We start from the raw sequence: 24,981 nt of genomic DNA on the forward strand, positions 1-24,981 counted from the left end.
TCCAAACTTGGAATTTTAGTAGAGATATCCTGTATATCACTAATACGTTGCTCCATATCAAACACCTTAGCTTCCATAGAGATCCATCTATCTTCAATTAATTGTAACTTCTCATTAGTAGTGGCCATAAAAGATTTAAGACCCCTCACCTCATCTAGAATAGTATCCAGAACAGGGTGTTGAGAAGAAAGAATGGGAGATGGAGGGTCATTTTTGGCTCTTTTGGGCTTGGTACCCGAAGATACTGCTCTGGCCGAAGTAGAAGCCTCACTAGCCATCATGAGACGATAAGGTGGACGAGAAGTGATCTTCAACAACGACTTCTGTCTGCCCATCCGTCAAAAAACTTAAACCAAGAAGAAGACGTCACCTTCTATCAGCACATTAGAGGCAGTTAACACTGATGTGCAGACCAGTCTCGCAAATAGACCAATAAGTCACCATGAGACTAGACAACGAGGAGGTGAGCACAGCTGTCACTGCCATCCAAAAGAATTAAACTGGAAAAGACAAGCTGCATGTGGGTCCTTCGATATGGAACTTAGCCATGAGTAAAAAATGGTAGAACATTAAGAAACGGCTTATGAGGCATTATGGCCCAAAAAAAAAAAAATACAGAGCAGAGGCAGAGAAAACGATGAAAAAACGTTGCCGCGCGCTGAAGTGTCAAAGCGCCGGATTACCTCACAATATACAACAACGCCGCATGAGCCATCACAAAATGGCGGCCGCTACAGTCCCAACGCTGAGGAGAAATCACCGCTGCCTCCACCGGGTCCGCGAGCGGAAATTAGAGGGTCGGAACGGGCGAAATCACCGCACCGACCCTTCATCACTCACACGCCAGCTGCATAAGATGTCCATGACGGGAAAAAGAGGCTGAAAATGGAAAGAGAACTCCGCGTTCGAGCGGAGCTCAGCAGTCCGCCGCCATCTTCTCACAGCGCGAGACCACGCCCCCATAGTATCACATCTAATCGCACATGCAGCGCAGAGAAAAAGGAATAATCACATTCACCTGGGTGCTGTGCTCGCCATCTAGACTGCCAGTCCCGCCTAGCCTTGGAGCACCTGTGTATGGGCGCCTCAGGTAGTGGAGGGTGGAACTGATCCATGAGTGTATCAGTTATAGCATTAAAATTCCCTCCCATAATCACCGACCTAGTCAGGTATGGCGTTAATTTCCCGGACAAGTGGTTAAAAAAGGCCGGCTGATCCATATTGGGAGCATAGATACTACTCAGCACAACATCTCTGCCATTAAGGCGACCCGCTACCACCACAAATCTCCCCTCTGGGTCCACTAGATGTTGAGTAGGCTGAAAAGGGACTCCCGCTCTAACCCAAATCAGTGCTCCCCGCGCGCAGGCAGCATATGTTGTGCAAAAATTCTGCCCTCTCCATCGGCACTGCAGGGACAAACCTTCAGCACGAGTAATGTGTGTTTCTTGGAGAAAAGCAATTTTAAACCCCCTCTGTACCAAATAATCATGCACTTTATGGCGTCTCAACATTGTATGTATCCCTCTAACATTCCATGACGTGCACTTCAACTCAAGTAATGCCCCCATGCAGCAGTTGTGATCCTACAACTTCAGAATAACCCTCATGAAGATGACAAAAATGAGAATGCAAACAACCTACTGACTCCCCAGTCCCCCATTACATTCATGCTGGACTACACCTATACCTACATCTATACCTGTGATCCACAGAGCAGCAGAAGTCCTTGACTTCTATCTACCTACAAACAGACAATATCACACCTGCTGACTGAGATTCTTCAACCAGGGCCGACCTCTTCAGGGACTTTATTGCTCTTTAATAAGGCTCTTACAGACACATTGAAAGCGACATGGGTGAAACCATGCTCAACTCATCCACGCAGTTGACCTGTGGCTAGGTGGCACAGACCAGCACCTGTTATCTCTCCTTTTTAACTGAACATCTAACTCTGAAAGTCTTATGGTACAAACATCAACAAGTACAGTGAACACAAATGCTTTCCCTTCTGCACCGCCAGAGAGGGAATCAAAATGTATTGATGCTTTTGGCAAAAGGTATTTGCATTGTCTAGTCAGGCCTATGCTCTTGGAATGCAGTCTGCCTCTTGGCCGCTACACACATGCACAATAGGCGATTCCTGGCCAGACCTTGGGCTCCTTTTGCCTGCCTGTTAATTCCACCAGCAAAACAGGAAGTTCAGAGGCTAGTCACAGGGCTTGACCTTTCGACAGACACCCCTCACAGCCAGTTCAGCAAATGCCTCTGACTTTTCACGGCTCCAGTGGCTTTACTGGTGGGCAAGGCTGGCTACACCGCCAGGTGCATCTACCCTCCACCACCACCACCTCCATTCAGGTTGCTTCAAGATCTATTTTTTCCTCTCCAGCCGAAAATCATCACCTCGGTTCAGTGGGTTCTATTGATCTTCAAAGGGCCTACACTCTACCATTCACTTACTTTATCCCTGTCTGAATTCTAGTCTCACCAGTCCATATGCAGGAGGTAAATTTCGTTGTGCCTAAGGACCCATTTAGAGGGTGCCACTGTCAGAGAGAGGTGAGGGGTGTTACTCCTACTACCGTCTAGTATCCACAAAGGATGGACGGCTCAAACCTATTCTACACCTCCACCCTCTCAGTGCCTTCTTAAGGGAATGACAAACTCAAAGTTGGATGGTGTCCTTGTACTTGCAAGACATGTATTTTCATGTACCTGTCCTCCAGTCTCACAGACCCTACCTATGGATCATAGTGGGGTCACAACGCTTCCAACTAGGTATAAAGTTTCATCTTTAACTCACCTCCATTACCCTTTTCTGGTACCCCTGACTTGGGTTGCCTACCCATGATCCCTTTTTCTCTTATCCTGGTACCCGTAACATGGGTTGCCAACCAACAATGAATTTCCCAAATTTCCTCACTCCGCACAGTGGGTCCTCCAGTGCACCATTGGCTGAGCCCATTTTATAGGCCCTTCATCTGCACCAGACCAAACATTCCATTTACTGTACCTACACCAGTAGAATTCCTCACTTAGTTCTTTATACCATGCAAAAAGGAACCATGCCTTTCCTCTATGTACCAGACCAAAATGTGTACCTGATGTGCCCATACATTTCAGTGTTTTGCCTCCTCGCTTTTCACAGGTCCTTTTATTTCACGTGCACCAAAACCAGCATGGTGTAACAATAGCCAGGATGTAGATCAGGAACGTGACATATTCACATTTGAATTCCTTACACTCACTTTGTTTTTCACACTATTTGGCGCAAGTGTACAGTGCTCGCAGGCCATTTGCCAAGTCTGTTAAAATCTATACATGCCATGTTTTCAATTAATAACTAACTTTTATTTTATATTTCTTTTTTGTTTTATTTATCTTTTCTTCTCTACACATCTTTGTATTTCAAAATAATACTATGCACATCTTCGAAAAAGCCCTAGTCCTGCACTCCAAAGTGTGGGGTGGGTTGGTAGTGGAAGGGCGAAACGTGTTGGCTGGCCTTTGTGTTGTGCAAAAATGTATTTATTTTTTTTTTTTTAATTATCGACCAAATTTGGTACAAATGAACAATTGTACAAATCAGGAACTCAACGAAAAATCAAAGAATCTTACTCTATTGTGAACTCCAATTAATAATATCTGACCGTTTTCAAATATATCTATAATTACTGTTCTGACTACCCTTTTCATGCTTCCAATTTGTTGCCCTGTCCTTTGATATTTATTTTTATAACGCTTGACTTATGCTCGAAGGCGACTTGGCGCTAGTGACTTTAACCAAGAAGGATCACCTGCATGATAATGTATTGTATCTACATGGTGAGTGGAAAGAGCCGTGTTTTGAGCTGTTTCTGAAATATCACCAGGTTTGTCTGGCTCCTTAGGTGCCAGGGAAGCTAGTTCCAAAATATGCAAGCTGAATGTATAACATTTCTGCCACCCCACGACTCAGTGTGATATCTTTGATTCCTGTCATTTTAGGAGATCTCTGAGCGAAGGCTTCTTCCCGGGACATACCATAACAATTTGTTCTTAAGGTATTCTCGCCCGATGCCGTGGAATGCTTCATGGGATGAACACAGTGCCTTAAATGCCACTCTCTTTTTTACAGGAAGCCAGTGCAGCTCCTCCAGGGCCTTTGAGACAAAGTCAAATTTTTAAATGTTTTTGAGCTGCCTTGCATTTGTTAAGAGAGCCCTGCTGCATGCCCAAATCTGATAGAGACTACTAGCCTCAGATTCCTTCACGTAGAATTATCCCCAGGCGTGAGACTGGATCTGAAAACTTTTTGCCACAGCATCCCTGCGCGCCGGGAGAGGCGACACCACACGACTCCGCCTAGGCGTCGTTCGCGTACGTGACGTCAGCGAGGTCACATAAGCCCAATCCGGCGCGCCTATGTTAGTTTTTTCCTTTTCCGCGTGCAACGCGGATCCGGTCTTGCTGCGGGCCTGTTTTGGGGCCCTTTTTTCTTCTTCATTGTCCTTCTTTTGGTAGAACAGTGTGCAAATGCCATCGGGCTTTAAAGCTTACACGTCGTGTGGGCGTCTTATGTCTACGACGGACCCTCATCGCATTTGTATGTGGTGGTTGGGGGAGGATCACGGCACCATGGATTGTGAGGCGTGCCAGCAGTTGAAGCCGAAGTTGCGGCGGGAGCGCCAAATGAAACTTCTCTTGGCGCGTCTCTCCAGGTCGACCTCCTCCCCTCGATCAGCCTCGGCAGACAGCTTCAGATACGGACGTGGTCGTTGTCATCGCCCTTCCCTGATGTCATGAGAGCGTCGCTCACTGGTGGGTAAGTGTTGCAGTTTGTCCCCGGGGGCCGGGTTTCGGCCTGCCGGGGGCGTGGACTCTCCGCAGGTGATGCAGCCCGTGTGTCCTCCTACCCACCGTTTCCCGGTGATGGAGCGTCGAGAGTCCAGATGGAGACATACGCGACGGCTTTGCAGGCCTCGCTGGCATCTCCTCCTCCTCCTTTCCCTCCTGGGGCGTCCCCAGTTCCCTTGCCTTGCATGGGGCCTTCCGCGGCACCACCGGTGGCTCTGGCCCTGGCGCCGACTGGGTCGGATCCAGGCTTGGAGGATGTGGTGCTGTTGGGGTGCGGCTCCTCTGGGGTCCCTCCTTCACACCACGGCGTCTCTGCCTCGCCGCAAACTCCTGCGGGAGTCCCTGTGGTGTTGCGTGAGGTCACCAGGGCTCGGGTCGCATCCCCGAGCCCCTCTCGGTCCCTTGACAAGGTGTCTGAGGCTGAGGTGACGCCGCTACGGTGCCGGCGGCTGCTGGACTGGGTGGCGCCACAGGGGTCGGTGGACTCTCCTCGTTCCGCTCCAGGTCGAGGCCGGTGGCGAACCCCTCGCCCTCCTCTGGGACTTTCTCATCCCTCCACGCTGGAGGCTACCTCGTCAGGGGGCGAGTCGGAGGTTGGATTGGCCCTGGCGGCGCCGCATTGCTCACCGAACCACCTCTATCGTATACTAGGCTGAGGCTGGCGGAGGGCTTAGTGTCACTCTCCTGGTCCTTCTTGTCCCTCCACGCAGGCGGCTGCCTTGGTGGAGGTCTAGTCGGTGCCATTCCGACGCCGCCCCCTGTCCACTGCGACTCCGGCCCCTCTCCGGCGCAGTGTGACTTCGAGGAGCCCTATCCAGCGTCTCCTTCGACGCAGGCTGGCGTTACCGCTCTGCCTCATGCAGCGGACTCTACGGCTCCTGACAGGTGTCGAGTTGCTGAGTCGTCTTCGGACGCTCCCTCTTTCCCGGAGGCTGCATGCAAATTGGTGTCGTCCTCCCCGGAGTCTGGCCGCCGAGTGGTGTCTTTTTCACTGGCATCGTCGAAGGGTGGCTCCCCGCCTTCTGAGGCCACGGTGTTTGCCGGAGGAGTGTCAGGTCCCCCATTCCTCGGCTCCTCCTGCCTTCCAGGTCTGGCCCCTGCCCATTCCGCTTGGCTTTGGGGATGGCCACCTTAGTCTGCAGCCGTCGCCCACGGAGGAGCTCCTTTCTCCTCCGCGGGGCCCTACAGAGGCAGGTGCGGCGTTTGCTTACGCGGTGTCCACGGCTGTGGATATTCTGCGCATGGGTGACCCGATTGCTCATTTTCCGACGGATCATCTCTTGGAGGTTCTCCACTAGGGCTCTGGTGGTAGGGAGATCTTGCTTCCCTTTGAGGGTTCGCTCCTTTCGTCCTTGACGGGGGCTTGGGGGCGTCCTGCCTCAGGGGATCTGGTTCCTCAGCACCTTCTACACCGGCACCTTCCGGCGCCGCGTGACGCTGCATGTTTTTCCCTCCACCCCTCTGCCGGCAGTCCTCTCTTGCGGACTGCTTTTCCCTCCCTGCCGCCGCTGTTGACTCCGCCCTCCCGGGAGGCCCGCTGGCTGGACTCTTGGGGACGCAACATGTTTGCCTCGACCAGCGCGGCCCTGAACACCTTGTGTGTCCTGGCTAGGGCCTCCTCTTGTCTGTGGGACTCGGTTGAGTCTTTGCGGTCCACAGCTTCTCAGGAGGCTGCTCAGGTGGACATACGGCGTCATGCGTTGGATGGCAGGGAGCTAGCGGCGTTTATACTTCACTCCGCTCTGGACTTCTCTGAGGTGCTGGGCCGGGCCATGGCTTCTTCAGTCGCTCTCAGTCGCCATGCTTAGCTTCGTGACGGTGTCTTCCCCGAAAACATTCGGGAACGGCTCATTGATCTCCCGTTTGATGGTAGCTTGTTGTTCCATGCCCCAGCTGACTCCGCCATCCAAAGGTTCCTGGCGGGGCTCCATCCTACTCCTCCCCCTTATACTCCTCCTCCTCCTTCTCAGTGATTAAGGAGTTGAGCTGGTTCTGGTCCTTCTTGGGACGATCGCTCTTGCGGTGGAGTGTTTTTTTCTGGCCATTGAATCCTCCTTGTGGGGACTTTGGCGATGTTGGCTGCTGGACTGCCCTTGTTCGCTGTTTTTTCTTGCTAGAAATTGTTACGCAGACTTGGCCCAGAGATTAGGCCTTCTGTTTTTCTTTGGGCTGATTATCAAGCCGTTTGTGAGGTGTTTTCCCTGTGGCTCTTTTGTTTTCCTCTGTTGCGGAAGTTCTTCCAAAGAGGGTTCCCATGTCTTGGGACTTAACGTACCCTATGTGGGGTAGTGGTAGCTGTTATACAGCTTGCGCTCTGCTGGAGAGTTCTGGTGGCTCTTGGGTGCCTGTTCTCCGTGGCATTTCTGTATGTTGCTTTGCTTCTTGAGGGCATGTGCGCGGCCCCTCGTGGGGGTGTGTCCGGCCCTTTTCCTCTTCTCCCTGCTTGGGATAATTCTGTGCCCTCCCTTGTCAGGTGTTGCCCACTCGGTCTTCCTGAGGCCCTGGGCTGTTTTTTTCTTGTTTCTGGCCGCTAGTCTGTTAGCGCTGCTCTGTTTGGCATGTGGCCTTCCGTCTGGTGTGGCTTAGCCTTCTTTTCCCTTGTTTCCTTGAGTCCTCTGGGCTCTTCCCCTGGCTTTGGAGAGAAGCTTATTGCCTTGAAGGGGTGTGGGGTACTGCGGCATCTCTGGCCTGGCCCTTGGTTCCTCTATTGTGAGTGTGAAGGCCACCCCCCCCTTTTTCTTCTTCCCCATCCCTCTGAGGTCGGTGGTGTTCTGCTTGTGGGGGGCTCCCCTTGCCTGGGAGGGGCCGGGTTATTGCCTGGTCCGCAGGTCTGGTCCCCTGTGTGACCCTCTGTCCTGTTATGGCTGGGGGGTCCTTTCGCAGACCCTCCTTCCCCTGGGTATTGCTAGGGTATCTATTCTACGTGAAGGAATCTGCGGCTAGTACTCTCTATCAGATGTACGAGTTACTTACCTTCGGTAACGATGTATCTGGTAGAGACGATTCTAGCCGCAGATTCCTTCACGGCCCGCCCTTCCTCCCCGTTCTGCGAGGACCCGTGGGTTGGTCTCGGCATTCGCCTCCTGGTGGAGGGCTGTGTTTCTTGTGAGTGCATTCCTTTGCTGTTGGCGGGTTGCTCCGTCTTGTTGCTGTTCCCCTTGGTTCTGTGGAGGATGGGGTTATGGTGCTCCTGTGCCCCGCTACTCGGGCTGCTCCTGGTTTGGGGGGGTTTTACCTTCAATCTCGGCCCTCCCTTTCTTCCTCTTGCTGCTGGGGGTCCCTTCCCCTCTGCCGTCCTCTGTCTGGGGGTCACCTGGCCGTGCCCTGCCCTTGTTCCTTGGAGGATGGTTGCCCTCTGTGCTGGGGTGGCTTGGAGGGTTGTTGTTGTTGTCCTGTCTGTTCTGGGGCTGGCTTCCCTTCCCTATTTCCGAGTGGGGGTTGTAGGTCTGCTACAGGTGTCCTGCCTTCACACATGTTCCCTGTCTCCGGGGGTGGGGGGGGAGGCGGTTACATACTGGCAGGGTGGCTGCTCGGGGCTCTGCTCTGTTCTTTATTCCGCCCCTGCCTTTGGAGGCTGCAGTGTTGCATTTCTCCTTATGGTGTCGCTTGTCTCCATTCTTTGTTTCTACTCTTTCGCACACTGTTCCCCTGCTCCCACAGTTTGCCTGCTGGCTTCGCGTTGCGGCGCGGAAAAGTTCTCCGAAGAAAACTGACGTAGGCGCACCGGGGTGGGGCTTATGTGACCTCGCTGACGTCACGTTCGTGGACGCCGCCTAGGCGGAGTCGCGTGGTGTCGCCCCGCCCCCTGGCATGCAGGGATGCTGTGGCAAAAAGTTTCCGGATCCAGTCTCACGCCTGGAGATAATTCTATGTGAAGGAATCTGCGGCTAGAATCGTCTCTACCAGATACATCGTTACCGAAGGTAAGTAACTCGTACACATAGAGCTTCTCCTCTTATGCAGGCTGAAGCTCCCTGCTTCCCCTGCGGCCAATCCCAACACTGCTCTCACCATGAGAGCAGTGTAGGGATTGGGTGGAGCGCACTGGTTTAGCGATCCATCAGGCCATGGTGCTTGTGCCTGCTAATCTCTCCACCCAGCAATACAGCTGGGTTTGAGAGATCAGCGCACATGGGTCAGTGCCCATGCGAGAGGGTCAGTACACATAATGGTTTGGTCAGCCTCAAACGGCCGGCCAAACCATCATGTTCACTGACAGCAGGACCCACCACTCCTCCTCGCCCATCTGCAACTCTGAGGCCCCACCCCCAAGACAACCACAACCGCAAAATTAAATTATCTGCTTTTAGATAATTTTATTTTTCGTTTGCCCAGGGCCGGTTCTAGGATTTTTGGGGCCCTGGGCCGAAAGGTAATGTTCGAGTCCCTTCTAATTTGCATACGAGACTCTTTCAGGGCTCCAGCAGCTGCTTTGTTCAGACTTCTCCTGGGCCGCAGCTCCTCCTCCTCAGCCACCTACAAGCACCTGTTTTACAGCCAATTTCAGGCTGAAGGTGTGAGACTTGCTTGGGGGCTGAGAGTTAAACCTGTGGGGGCGCCTAAGTGCTGAACAATGGGCCTCCCGCAGTGTCTCTAAATGGACAGACCTGCAAAATGCATCTTCTTGCAACTGGGACACCTTCCTTAAGAGGCCCAGGGAGGGCCCCCTCCCCTCCCTCTCATGGTCCCAATTGCAAAGAGACTCCTTTCTTTCACTTGGATCGGCAGGAGTACAAGAGGGCTGGTGGTGTTTTGAACTGATGCAGGGCCCCAAGCTGGTGGGATGAGTGCGAGGCCCTAGGCAGCTGCCCACACTGCCCATGCCTAGCGCCGGCCCTGCGTTTGCCCCTGCGGATATTGGGGCAATGCTCCTCCGCCATAGCGGAGTAATGGCCCTGGCGATGTGGGTCGGTGTTGCTGAGTTGTATCTTCGTGTCTTCTGGTCACATGCACATGGGTCAGTGATGCTGATTGTAGGGTCATCTTTGTGCCCTCTGCTGCTGGACCCTTGGCATCTGTGTCATGCCTTACAAGTGCTCGTGAAGTAGTGCCCTGTGAGACGCAGGCGCGCAATGCCCATCAGCCCCCCCCCGCTCCCCTCACCCCATCCTGTGTGTCAGCCCGGGCTGAGACAGCTTCCCGGGCACACACACACACACAGTTTTTGAGCTGCTGTGTGTGGGCTGGCTGGTCTGCAGTCCGTCTTATTGCAGCCGCACCCGAGTACTTCACAGGTCTTTAAAAGAACATTTACTTGTTAACGAGGTGTTATATCTAAGGTTTTCACCTTACATCTTCCCTGTTTCTCTGCCTCTGCTGCTCGGCCAGTTGGAGTAGAATGTTGGTGTGGATGGTGATGTCACTTGAATGTTAGGATTGCTGTGAGGTGGAGTGTAAGTTAGATCCTGGGCTGAGCAGCAGAGAGACTGCTCCTGGTGGGCTGATTACATCTTTACTGGAAAACCTACTTCTCATCTAAAAACAAAAACTTATATCATCTGTAACCTATCTACGTCTACTGGAACTTCTTACTACAGCACAACATAAATTGGTGACGAGTTGGATCAAATTTACGCTTGAGGACTTACTTCAAGCTTCATAAAGAACTTTTATTCAACATTTTACTGTTTACAGGATTGCTGTGAGGGGGAGTGTCAGTTAGATCCTGGGCTGAGCAGCAGAGAGACTGCACCTGGTGGGGCTGATTGCATCTTTACTGGAAAACCTGCTTAACATCTAAGAACCATAAACGTATATCATCTGTAACCTTTCTGCGTCTACTGGAACTTCTTACTACGACACAACACGAGGCTTTGTTGTTTTTTCACCCCTTCTGAGAGCCCCTGCATCTCCACTATGCCTATTGCTGGAAGAATTACCCCCCCCCCCCCTGAAATTTTTAGTTGCCCCCCCCCCCCGGAAATTTGGCTCAAGTTGCGCCTCTGGTGTGACGTATCCTTCTGAACAAGAGGCCTAGTTTCAAAATCAAGGTTTCGGCGTGGTGAGCCACTCGTAGCAGGAAGGGTGTGGAGCAGCCCACGTGAGCCATCACCCACAAATGCCCTGGTTCTTGGCTGTAACCACTGGGATGCTTGTGTAGTAAAGAATATAGCACCCACTATGAAGTTAACCACATCCTGGCGATGCTGGACTGGTGAAAATTGGGAGAGGTCCCTGTAATTTCTTTTAAACGTTGCCATTTTTGCCGACATCGAGGTTGCCTGGAGAAGGCATAGCCCACAAGGAGTTAAATGGCAGCCATTGCGGCCCTTTTCGTCTTATGATTAAGTGCAGTTTTATGTACAGCGGTCAGTCGCTGCTATAATTTCATAATGTCCACGGACATATTTAATGCCCAGGGCTGTGTTCAATGCCTTTTATTGTAAGGAACAGGAATTCGACGAGGTAACACTGGCATTTGGTGGGGCGCTTTGAAGTCCTGGTACTATCTGTTCAAGCAAACACTGATGCTTGGTAGAGGGTGCCCAACATAGGTCCAGGAGAGCCTGACGCTTGCCCTTATTTGAGATAAACGCGTGAGAAATTTGCATACAACGGTGATCTGCAAAATAAAGCTTGGAGTTTATCATGGGTATGGTTCCTAGGTAGGTTGAGTGCCGGCTGCAGAGACATGTACACATCCCGCTGGTCGCGGCATCCTTTATACTAAGGGTTAGTGAAGTAAGTACCGTTTGCCTTATAATTAAATCACTAGTATGCAACCCTACTTCACTCTGTGTGCAGTGCATGTTTAAAATGTTACTATGCCATGGGCTCTACTTGTGTGCTGGCCTCCCTTTCGTGTGGTGCTGTTGGAAATGTACACGCTAGCCCCCTGGGTATTACACTGCTTGGGAAGGAAGCTCTCATCAGCATCCGAGCAGAGATGTTTATCTGAGATTTAGCTGTGAGACCGAAACCTTAGCTGGGCCCTGAGGTGGCCAGAGAAAGAGAGCCCTGTAAACCAAGTCTCCCAGGGACCTTCTCCGGGGCAGACATCGGAGACCCTTCCGGCCCCATAGTGTGACTGTCTCCAGAAATAAGCCTGCTTAGAGGCCCATTATCACTGTTTGTTATTCACTGCATACTAGGCGAGGCTGCGAGGAGCTATGTGGGAGGGGCTGGAGGTTGGCTTCGGGAAACAGGATGTCAGTGTCTATAGAGAACCACCTAATTCAAAGTACATGGACATCAGCCGATTTTCGACTGGACGTCCGACCATTACTTCGCACATATTTCAAATAAAAACTCTTTCTAAAACTATAACTATGTTCAATGATCCTAAGCCCCTGACCTCTAAAAGGTTGTAATTAAAATTTGGCATCTTTAAAATTGGAGCTGGTTTGTAAAAGTAAGAACATTGTGGACATATATTTAACTCGCAAAAATCGCAAGGGCAAAGGGCATGTGTTACAGACTCACAGATTAACCAATGCACACACTTGCTTCCTTTATCTCTCTACACACCAAACAAATTCATACCACTTACATCGACTGCACACAACACATTTTCACATCTCTTAATAACATGCCACACAATTCAACTACACACACTTATGCTCCTCATCATTCCACTACATGCCACACAATTGCAAACCAATAAAATAAAATAAAATCCACATAATTCAACTCCCCTCCATGCCACAGAATTCCACTTCACATAATAACAATCTGCTACGTAATTCCACTACACTCCAAACAATATACATACATTCCACACAACACAATTCAATTATAGATAATTCCATTACACATAATTACCTACCATATAATACTACTCCACACCATGCCACTTAATAACACTCAAAACCATGCCACATAACTCCATACAACTCTAAGCCACTCAGTTCTGCACCACACAACATAAATACTCTACACATAATACCTCTTAGCCCCTCATAATTGCACAGCACATAATTACACTCTACTCTATATAAAATAAATACACTCCACACATAACACATAATTCCAGTAACCATATTTTCATGCAATGCCACACAGTTCCAAGCCACTCAATTCACCTCCACACATTTCCAATTCATAACACATCATTCTACACAAGCCACACATATCAACCACACAACACAAATCCACAACACCTCTTAACTCCATTCCGCTACACAATTTTCCACATCATGCCACAAAATCTAACAGTACACCACATAATTTAACTCCACAACATGCCAGTACACAACACACAATACTATTCCACATATTAGCATTGCACTTAATATTATTTAATTACTATCCACATAATTCTATAGCACACCATGCCACATATTTCCACTATACAACCCTACACCACACAATTCCATGCCACACAATTCCACAACAAATTTCATTACAGCCCCTCTCCCTCGCACTTCCACAACCCTGTCATCTCTCCACAACACACCCATTGCCCCTCTCATCTCTCCCTCACATTCACACTACCCCCTCTTATCTCGCAGTCTCACTGCCCCTCTCATCCCTCCCTCACACTCCCTATCTCCTCTCTGTAATACCTGCTGACACATGCTAACTTCCTGTACCTCTTCATACTGTGCGCTAGTCCACCTCTTGCCTCCCCCCTTGGTACCCATCCCACTCTTCCCTCTCTCTCTCTCGTACCATCTCTCACCCTTCTCTCTCGCTGTCATGTACTCTTCCCGCCACTCTTGATGTGGTTCACTTCAGGTATTCAAGCACCATATCTTTCCCGTGCCTTTTCAAGATATCCATCCCTCAAACCCACGCTGTCCTCCTCTTCTTCTGGTGTCTTCTTCGTACACACACACTCCCTCTGTACGTTGGTGGCCTGCAGTCCACTTTTTTCTCTCACACTTTCTGCTCCTCTATCTGGAGTTCCTTCACCACTTCTTGTACAAAGTACCTATCCCTCTCTTTTATGTGCAGCTCTGAACCTCTCTATTCACCATGCCACATAATCCCACTACACAAATACACTTCGTACCACACAATTTCACAACTAACTATTCCAATACAACCCTCATAATTCCACTCCACACACATCCACTACACTCCAAACCAAAACACTTAGGTATAAGACGTTGTCATTTACAACCCCAATAGCTATAACTCTTGCAAATGCGAGACCTATTGCATTGCAAATGCCTGTTTTTTAAATTTTCAGGCACAGGGAGATTAAGTTGTTTGCCCAGAATCCCAGGATGTTGCGCTAACGCCAAGACTCAAACCTGGTCCCCCAGTTCCGAAGTCAGCAGCTCTTGCCGTTACAACACATTCTCTCATTAGCAGTTTGCAATATTTCCCTCTTCCTTCATTCTTGGTCAAGCTTGGAAAGGTGACTTGCTAATACAGAGTAGTGGCAATCGAAAATCACGGTTGCTCTCATTGATGAGCAGGCTAGCTCCATGAGAAAATTTTGCAGCACCACTGCAATTACTTCCTTTATTATATGCTGTGCAAAACATAGTTGGCCGTGTTTTACTGTATGCACTTCACCCAATTAGTTCCTATTTTGCAAAAAGAAAGAGTGCCAGAGCCCGAAGTTCTGCTTAGAAGCCCAAGACTGGTACTATTAAACGCTAATGCACCGAATATCAAGCTCTGAATAGACCTCATACCTCCTTATTTGACCTCCCCACCGGCATCCACCTGGCTCAAATTAAGCACTGTACCAATGACTTTCCTTACTATATAAGGCACCCTATAACCATCACCATTTTCAACCATGAACACTGAAAGGGTGCCGAGGAATCTAATTCAAATACGAATAGTCCACAAATGAGCTATATCAACTCTTCAATACCATAGCTATGGAGTGATAACATCGAGGGAGATACGTGTATAGCATCTAGCCAGCTGAAGTTAACAAGCATTGAAAATGCAATAGGTCTCGCCCTCGTTTAAGTTAAAGCAATTCTGTCTGTAATTAGGTGTTTTTTTAGCTTTGCTTTTATTAGTCTTTTTCAAACTTTCATGTACATAACATGCATATGTATGCATATATGTATATGTATGCATGTATTTATATAGATATGCAGATGTGTATATATGTTTATATATTCACTGAAAAAACCATAGGTTTCACACATGTTATAGTTAGCTGGACATTTCACTCGTAAAAAACCAATGAAATTCCCCCGTTATAGTTAGTGCAGGCAACTATAACTCACGTGACCGCAATCCTCTGTTGATGCTAATACTGTATCTTTAGCTATACATATATTACAAATATTTATTTTTCATAAAGACACATATGTCATCAGTGATGTAATATCTGACATCATCAGCAGAGGATTGTGGTCGCGTGAGTTATAGTTGCCTGCACTAACTATAACGGGGGAATTTCATTGGTTTTTTACGAGTGAAATGTCCAGCTAACTATAACATGTGTGAAACCTATGGTTTTTTCAGTGAATATATATATATATATATCTATATATATATTCACTGAAAAAACCATAGGTTTCACACATGTTATAGTTAGCGGAAATTTTACTGATAAAAAACCAATGAAATTCCCCCGTTATAGTTAGTGCAGGCAACTATAACTCACGCGACCGCAATCCTCTGCTGATGCTAATACTGTATTTAGACACTTATTTGCCCATGTCTTCTTCCATAAATTTTTAGCTATACATATATTACAAATATTTTTTTTTCATAAAGACACATATGTCATCAGCAGAAGATTGCGGTCGCGTGAGTTATAGTTGCCTGCACTAACTATAACGGGGGAATTTCATTGGTTTTTTATCAGTAAAATTTCCGCTAACTATAACATGTGTGAAACCTATGGTTTTTTCAGTGAATATATATATAGATATATATATATATATATATATTCACTGAAAAAACCATAGGTTTCACACATGTTATAGTTAGCTGGACATTTCACTCGTAAAAAACCAATGAAATTCCCCCGTTATAGTTAGTGCAGGCAACTATAACTCACGCGACCGCAATCCTCTGCTGATGATGTCAGATATTACATCACTGATGACATATGTGTCTTTATGAAAAATAAATATTTGTAATATATGTATAGCTAAAGATACAGTATTAGCATCAACAGAGGATTGCGGTCACGTGAGTTATAGTTGCCTGCACTAACTATAACGGGGGAATTTCATTGGTTTTTTACGAGTGAAATGTCCAGCTAACTATAACATGTGTGAAACCTATGGTTTTTTCAGTGAATTTGCAAGGTTTTTTAAATGCTAATTCCTAACTATAACGTGTGTGAAGCCTATGGTTTTTTCAGTGAATTTGTACGGTTTTTTAAATGCTAAGTTACTTTACGCCATTCGTGGCGTGCGCGCCCACTTAACGCAGTTCGTTCCGTGCGCGCACGGTGCGCTTCGCGCACCGCGCGCCCACTTTACGCAGTTAGTGCCGTGCACGCACGGTGGGCACGCGGTGCGCTACGCGCACCGCGTGCCCACGTTACGCTAGATGGGCCATGTAAGCACGATGCGCTTCGCGCACCGTGCGCACATGGAGGACATATGATGCACTTCGTTTTGAAAGGTAATATTTTAATTTTTCACAAATGTTATAAGCCATGCACAAATGGTGCCCTTCGGGCACCATTTGCCCACGGGGTGGGGAGAGTGTGGATAATTTTTTTTTTATATATATTTTTTTACCGTACGCGTACGGTAAGCGTAATCGGTGAAATTAGCGAAAAAATAAAAATTCTGTTTTTGGCCTTGGGGGATCTTTGGGGACTCCCTCAACATGGCTAGGTGTTTTGGAGCTGTCCAAACAGCCCCTTTACATGTTTTTGTGCTTTGTATTTTAATCCACACTATCAGTGCGAGAGAGAAAATGGCGGCCGCCGCTTCCTGGTTTCGGCCGATTCGAATGTTTACTAAGATCTAAGAGCCAATCAGAATCGCGCTCGCGCACGCCACCGTACGCGTACGGTAAGCGCACCGTAAGCTGGCTCAGATATATATATTGATTTAAAGGCTATTTTCTCAGAATCTACTGAACAGATTTACACCAAACCTACAAAAGGCACTTCCTTGACCTGAGGACTACCTCTCTGCCAAATTTCTAGTAATTCTGTTCAGCCGTTCGGGCTGTAGCTGTGTCTAAAGGTCCTATGGAAAAATGAATGGGAAAAACGCGTTTTGGGACCCCCCTTTTATCTCAGCCCCCGCTTGACGAATCCCCCCGAGACTTTCAGGGTAGGAGCGGAGCGTAGCGCCCCACCTATTTTGAAAAATTCGCGAGGATTCGTCGACCGGCGCCAAAGTTATTCAAAATAGAATGTTGCGGATTTCCTATGGAAACGTGGTCCTAACTATAACTACCTACTGGCGACCGCCAGTAGGTAATGTATGTATGTATATATATATATATATTCACTGAAAAAACCATAGGTTTCACACACGTTATAGTTAGGAATTAGCATTTAAAAAACCTTGCAAATTCACTTAAAAAACCATAGGTTTCACACATGTTATAGTTAGGTGGACATTCCACTCTTAAAAAAACAAATGAAATTCCCCCGTTATAGTTAGTTCAGATAACTATAACTCGCGCGCCCGCAATCCACTGCTCATGACGTCACATATTACATCACTCATGACATGGTCAGTGGCATCACTCATGACATCACTGATGACATCATCCTTTTGATAGAGTGGCGGTCGCGCGAGTTATAGTTATCTGAACTAACTATAACGGGGGAATTTCATTGGTTTTTAACGAGGTAAATGTCCGCCTAACTATAACATGTGTGAAACCTATGGTTTTTTCAGTGAATTTGTACGTTTTTTTAAATGCTAAGTTATGTATTTATTATTATATTTTTTATATATTTATTTTACTATAAAGTACGTATTAATTTTTTTTTTTATGGTTTTTTACCGTGCGCGCACCGTGCGCGCACCCCGCCATTTAAAAAAAAAAAAAAATGTAAATGTTTTTTTCTGCCTTCGGGGTCCTTCAGGTACCCCCTGACAAAGGCTAGGGGGTCAGGAACTCTCTACCCTGCCCCCTTTTCACGTTCGCCACCTTCCTTTTTCACTCTCGCACTCAAAACAAACAAAATGGCGGCCGACACTTCCTGATTTCGACCGATTCGAACGTTGACTGACATGTAACCACCAATCAGAATTACGCTCGCGCACGTTAGGGTGCGCGCACCGTGCGCGGCTATAGATATTTATGTACTTTAACTGCAATTTTCTCAGGAACTACTGAACAGATTGACACCATATATGCAAAAGGCACATCCCTGACCTGAGGACTACCTCTTTGCCAAATTTCAAGTAATTCTGTTCAGCCGTTCGGGCTGTACCTTCGACTAAAGGTCCTATGGGAAAATGCATGGGGAAAACGCGTTTTGGGACCCCCCTTTTTTCTCGGCCCCCGCTTGACGAATCCCCCCGAGACTTTCAGGGTAGGAGCTGAGCGGAGCGCCCCATTAGTTTTGAAAATTTCGCGAGGATTCGTCAACCGGCGCCAAAGTTATTCAAAATAGAATTTAGAGATTTCCTATGGAAACACGGTCCTAACTATAACTATCTACTGGCGACCGCCAGTAGATAATATATACACATATACATATATATATATAAATGCATATGCATATATATATATATATTTCCGCTCCAAAGCACCTTAAAGTGGTGCACTCGCAGGCGGGTGCTTCTAAATGCGGGAGTGCTCCCGCATAACAATTTCAGCTCCAACTCTCCTCCTCACTCCGACGTTCATCAAGAAAGAAAGCACTCACGGGGGATCGTTTCCGTTAGTTTATTTGGCGGAAACTTCGCACGTATACACAAACAGACGCGCTTCGGTAACAACCTTCCTCTATGTTTACCGAAGCGCCGGAAAGTCATGGTTTTCAACATTTATCTTCCTGCATAAGCATAGAAGAGGGCCTATAGCAACATCGCGAAGACCCTCGCAACCCATACAGCCTACTCGCGCCATCATGAAATGTCTAAATATATATAAAAACATTTCAACAGGCAATGATTGTCAGTCATAATACCAACAATAAAGTAAATGACCTGCCAGATTGAGTACAGACATAAATCGTCTATCACACCTACCAATAGGTAATATTCGTACTCCGGCGCTTTGCCAAAATTCATTATTAAATAAATGCATCTCGCCCTATATGGGCAAAGTCCTGGAAGGAAATGTCACTATTTGTCAAAAATCAACGCAATATTATCTCCATGACTAAAGGCAGCCTATCTACATATTTCTTAATATTTACAATTATATACAAATGGGCTCATTCTGCTATGTATCCAAGAAACCAAAAATCCAGATCATAGTCAAAATTAGAAATCAGCAAAGCAAAGAGAAAGACAAGAGAAGAGATAAAAAAGACAGAGAAAAGAGACCGGGAGAAATACATAAATGGTCATATATAAATCCTCTATGCACAATAACATCATCTCAGTGAATTTATATACATACATGGTATTTGATATTTAAATCAGACTAATTCATCAGATGTCTCACTCCCCCAGGTGTATGGCAAGCTCTTCACTACTGTTTAGGCCTAGCGGTGCCTTCATCTGCAGATCGATTATAGACCGTGACTCCAGCCTACGTAGTCTTAAGATCCTATCTCCACCTCTAGGACTAATAGGCACATGGTCAAGGCAAAAATAACTCAACAAATCCCTGTTGCGATGATGTATTTTATCAAAATGGCGCGCAACAGGGTATGCTTCCTCACCCTTCACTATTGCCCGCATGTGTTCCAGTATCCTAATTTTGGTAGGATGAATTGTGCTGCCTAGCGTAAGCCGCATGGGCAAATAAGACAGTATACTGTGTAGGGTGTAGCGCAGGTCAGAAACTTCCTAATATTTTTTCGAATGCCTACCGTAGGTATGTCATAAGCAAGGACCCTCTTGCTTCCCTTGCAGGCTTTGCACTTCCCGCATGGGAAAAACCCTTGCATGGACCCAAAGGCAGATCTCGGGGCATCCGTTAAATGACTACGAACTAGGCCATTTTTCAATGACCTTGCTGTCCTAAATGTAATAAGGGGGTTAGAAGGAAGATCCTTCCCTATTACATTGTCAGTCTGCAATTTGTGGCAGTTGTTTTTCATAATTCTTTTCAAATCCTTTGCATTCCTGGAAAAGGTAGTGATAGGCCGAAATTTGCCCTCACTAGTTCTATTGTCTGTATGTCTTTATTCCTCAATAGATCTTCCCATTTTGTAGCATCAACTCTCCCCAAGGCCTCATCTAGGACTTGATGGTTATAGCCCCGTATCTGTGCATATGTGTGTGCGCGTAGAGAGAGGTAGAGATACAGGTAGAGAGTTAGAGGTAGAGAGTAGTAGAGAGAGAGGTAGAAAGAGAGGTAGAGCATAGAGAGTGAGTAGTAGAGAGTAGTAGAGAGTGTGTAGTAGAGTGTAGAAGAGTGTGTAGTAGAGTGTGTAGTAGAGAGTGTGTAATATAGAGTGAGTAGTAGAGTAGTGAGTGTGTAGTAGAGAGTGTAGTAGAGAGTAGTAGAGTGAGTAGTAGAGTACTAGAGAGTGAGTAGTAGATAGTAGTGTAGTAGAGAGTGTGTAGTAGAGAGTAGAAGAGTGAGTAGTAGAGAGTGAGTAGTAGATTAGTAGAGAGTAGTAGAGTGTGTAGTAGAGAGTAGTGAGTGTAGTAGTGTGTAGTAGAGTGTGTAATATAGAGTGAGTAGTAGAGAATAGAGAGTGTGTAGTAGAGAGTGTGTAATATAGAGTGAGTAGTAGAGTGTGTAGTAGAGTAGTGAGTGTGTAGTAGAGAGTGTAGTAGAGAGTAGTAGAGTGAGTAGTAGAGTACTAGAGAGTGAGTAGTAGATAGTGTAGTAGAGAGTGTGTAGTAGAGAATAGAAGAGTGAGTAGTAGAGAGTGAGTAGTAGATTAGTAGAGAGTAGTAGAGTGTGTAGTAGAGAGTAGTGAGTGTAGTAGTATGTAGTATCGAGTGTGTAATATAGAGTGAGTAGTAGAGAATAGAGAGTGTGTAGTAGAGAGTAGTGAGTGTGTGGTAGAGTGTGTAGTATAGAGTAGTAGAGTGAGTAGTAGAGTGAATAGAGTAGTTGAGTGTAGTAGAGAGTGAGTAGTAGAGAGTAATAGAGAGTGTGTAGTAGAGTGTGTAATATAGTGAGTAGTATAGAATAGTAGAGTGTGTGTAGTAGAGTAGTGAGTGTGTAGTATAGAGTAGTAGAGTGAGTAGTAGAGAGTGTGTAGTATAGAGTAGTAGAGTGAATAGTAGAGTGAGTAGTAGAGAGTGAATAGTAGAGTCGTAGAGAGTGTGTAGTAGAGAGTGAGTAGCAGAGAGTAGTAGTGTAGTAGAGTGTGTAGTAGAGAGTAGTGAGTGTGTAGTAGAGAGTGTGTAGTAGAGTGTGTAATAGAGTGAGTAGTAGAGATTGTGTACTAGAGAGTAGTGAGTGTGTAGTAGAGTGAGTAGTAGAGAGTGAATAGTAGAGTGATTAGTAGAGAGTGGTGTAGTAGAGTGTGTAGTATAGTGTGTAGCAGAGAGTGAGTAGTAGAGAGTACTAGTGTAGAGTGAGTAGTAGAGAATGAGCAGTAGAGAGTAGTAGTGTGTAGGAGAGTAGTGGAGTGTGTAGTGGAGTAGTAGAGAGTGTAGTAGAGAGTGGAGAGTGTGTGTTGTAGAGTGTGTGTTGTAGAGTGTGTGTAGTAGTGTGTGTAGTAGAGTATGTGTAGTAGAGAGTTTGTAGTAGAGTGTGTGTAGTAGAGAATAGAGAGTAGTAGAGTGTGTAGTAGAGTAGTGAGTGTGTAGTAGTGAGTTGTAGTATAGAGTAGTAGTGTGAGTAGTATAGAGTAGGAGAGTGAGTAGTAGAGAGTGAATAGTAGAGTAGTAGAGAGTGAGTAGTAGAGAGTAGTAGTGTAGTAGAGTGTGTAGTAGAAAGTGTAGTAGAGTGTAGTAGAAAGTGAGTAGTAGAGTGTGTAGTAGAGAGTAGTGAGTGTGTAGTAGAGAGTGTGTAGTAGAGTGTGTAGTATAGAGTAGTAGAGTGAGTAGTAGAGAGTAGTAGTGTAGTAGAGTGTGTAGTAGAGAGTGAGTAGTAAAGAGTAGTAGTGTAGTAGAGTGTGTAGTAGAGAGTGTAGTAGAAAGTGAGTAGTAGTAGTGTGTAGTAGAGAGTAGTGAGTGTGTAGTAGAGTATTGTAATATAGAGTGAGTAGTAGAGAATAGTAGAGTTTGTAGTAGAGTAGTGAGTGTGTAGTAGAAAGTGTATAGTAGAGAGTGAGTAGTAGAGTACTAGTGTAGTAGAGTGTGTAGTAGAGTGTGTAGTAGAGTGTGTAGTAGAGTAGTAGAGAGTGAGTAGTAGAGAGAAGTAGAGTGTGTGTAGTAGAGAGTGAGTAGTAGAGAATAGTAGAGAGTAGTAGAGTGTGTAGTAGAGAATAATAGAGTAGTAGAGAGAGAGTAGTAGAGTGTTTAGAAGAGAGTAGAGAGTGTGTAGTAGAGAGTGTGTAGTAGAGAGTGAGTAGTGGAGAATAGTAGAGAGTAGTAGAGAGTTTGTAGTAGAGAGTAGTGAGTGTGTAGTAGTGAGTGTGTAGTGGAGAGTGAGTAGTCGAGTGTGTAGTAGAGAATAGTAGAGAGTAGAGTGTGTAGTAGAGAGTAGTAGATAGTGAGTAGTAGAGAATAGTGAGTGTGTAGTAGAGAGTGTGTAGTACAGAGTGAGTAGTGCTGCTGTGCTGCCTCAGACTCCTGCAGGGAGAGCCCCGGGTGCCCCAGGGTGAGTGTCAGGGACCCTGGGAGGGATGGAGACCTCCAGCACTGGGGGAGCACTGACACTGCCCCAGCCCCGCTGACATGAGCCTCCTGCGCCGCCTCCTCCCGCTACTCTACTGCCTTGGGCTCCTGCGGGGAGCAGAGCTCCGGGGGGCCCCAGGGTGAGTGTCAGGAGGGCAATGGAGGAGCCCTAAGGTGGGAGGGAGACCCCCGGGGAAGTGTGAGGGGCCCTGGTGGGGCCCGGGGTGAAGCTGCACAGATGCTACTCCACCCCCGACATGACCCTAAAATAAAAATGAACTTATTTTAACACAGTTTAATTAAGTAGGATAATTAAAGAGCATCGTTCACGAATAGTGAAAGTCAAGTATAATCCAGGAATTAACCACTAGTGAAAAAAAAAATCCAAACCGTATTTGCATGATAATTCACTATTGGCGAAATGCATTCACAACGCTGGGAGAACAGGGAATCAAGTTCAGGATGTGTGGGGTTTGGGGAGGGGGGTGGGGTCAATATGCAGTTCTGCCACAAAGTCGATACCTCCTGGTTCAGATAGCCGAGACCATGACAGCTGAACAGTGAAAGCACCAACCTGATTTTCCATTACATTTTTATTCCAGCTCGCCTCGACAGGAAGAAAAGGGTACGGGTAAGGTGAAACAAAGAATCAAGCTTGCCAACCCTTTTATAGCAGGTCGGGCAGTGGAAATAAAGCCAATGACAGTTCCTTGCCTCTCGTGCCCTGTTCAATATTTCAATGAACTTAGAAAGCAGACAGACAACAACAATACTTATTGTCAGTGTTCTGACTCAGCATCTCACAGAAAGTGTTAATAGTATCACCTTAACCCACACAATTATATTATCTACTTCTATGATGAAAATTTTTTATCGAATAAAGTATATGATTGATTGATTGATATTATCTATAATGGGGGAGACACGTCCGGGGGTGGTCTTTCGTTCGTAAGAGGTAATCGGCAACACATTTAAATTGCTTTAATTTTTATTTACACTTGCACAACGAACCTAGAAATAAAAGAAACAAAAGACGGCATTAAGCATAGCTTACAGTTACAAAGTAATTTAAAAAAAAAAAAGTGTAAGAAGCAAAAAATGAACCTACTGTCTAACGCCGCAGGTAAAAGATCCAATCCCGCAGGGCGTGCTTTAAAGGAGACAGGGTGGCAACAATCAGCGAGTGGCATGCCTTCAGGGTAATCATTGCACTGCCTTTGGCATAATTCGTGACGCCAAACGACGCGCACGAATCAAAGTGGAAGGCGAAGCTGGGACCTAGGCAGCGCATGCACTGCCTACGTCAGGCCGAGACCTAAAAAGGTGCTCAAGCTATTTTTGTTCCAAACAAAAGAGAAGTGGGATTAGATGGAACATATCTAGCAAGCAGCAGGGAATTCAGGTAGTTTGGCTTGCAAAGCGTGCATTTTTATTTTTGGTTTATATATGCAATAAGCAAAAAAATGTTGGTAAAACTAATATGAAAGTAGTCAAGTAGCAGCCCAGGGACACCAGTCCTACCACTGAATTGCACTACTTTGGAGGCAAATGCACATATGTAGTCAGGGTTGGATTGGGACCACAGTTTGGCCCGGGCAGCCCCCAAAAAAGTTGCCCACATTCGCAAATATCAACCTTCTGCAAAAATCAGGTTAGCATCATGGAGCTAATGTTGAAAAACATTTGTGGTAATAACAGTATTTGAGAGTTTATAGGGCCAGTATCTTTAGTCAAGACTGGAAACCAAATTATTCCACTGCAACAACCCCATAGGTTCCGTAGCGCTGATCTTCAGCATTATAAATCTCCTTCCACTCCCACCCACGAGGTCTCTCAATTTGCATCTCAACCTTCGGTCCTGTAGCCCGTGCTCAATCTTATACCCACAAGTGTCTTCTCTGCTATCAGACTCAATTTTTTTTTTTTTTTTTTTTGAAACCGTTTATTACAGTTTATAAAAGTTACAGGTATGGGCCTACAACCACACGGCCGGCCGCTAGAGCATCAGAAGCATATTACATACATACAGCAAAAAGTCTCTCAGCGGTGTACAGTAGGAAAACAGGGGTAATCAATGGTGCAGGCCACATAGCTCCATGCCCACAATACGGTTCCATTTTCTTAAAACAACACAACATCAACAAACCACAACCGCAAGGCAACCCGCGATCCAAAGTGACAACACGTGCTCCATAAGTGGGGGATCCAAACAGCAGCAAAACTCTGAAGAGGGGGACGGGAGTAGATCAGGGACTGGGGGACCGCGCGCCCGCGGCCGAGGGAGGGGGGCCATCTAGGGAGACGGAGCAGGCGAGGCAGCCGGTAGCAGTGGCGGCTCACAAATACCCCCGCGGTAGGCGTTCCAGGGGCCCCAGAGTTTCATCCACGCCCCAGGCTTACCCCTCGCCACATACACCACCTTTTCACGAAACAT

The 24,981-nt window shown here is 46.8% G+C and overlaps 1 protein-coding gene across 6 annotated transcripts in view; it reads left to right on the forward strand.

Annotated features, from left to right (window-relative positions):
- HSPBAP1 (HSPB1 associated protein 1) overlaps positions 1-24,981 on the forward strand; it is an 859,774-nt gene that overhangs the window by 531,519 nt on the left and 303,274 nt on the right. The window lies entirely within an intron of this gene.

This window comes from Triturus cristatus, chromosome 3_2 (assembly GCF_964204655.1).
Source record: "Triturus cristatus chromosome 3_2, aTriCri1.1, whole genome shotgun sequence".
NCBI classification, from domain to species: domain Eukaryota; kingdom Metazoa; phylum Chordata; class Amphibia; order Caudata; family Salamandridae; genus Triturus; species Triturus cristatus.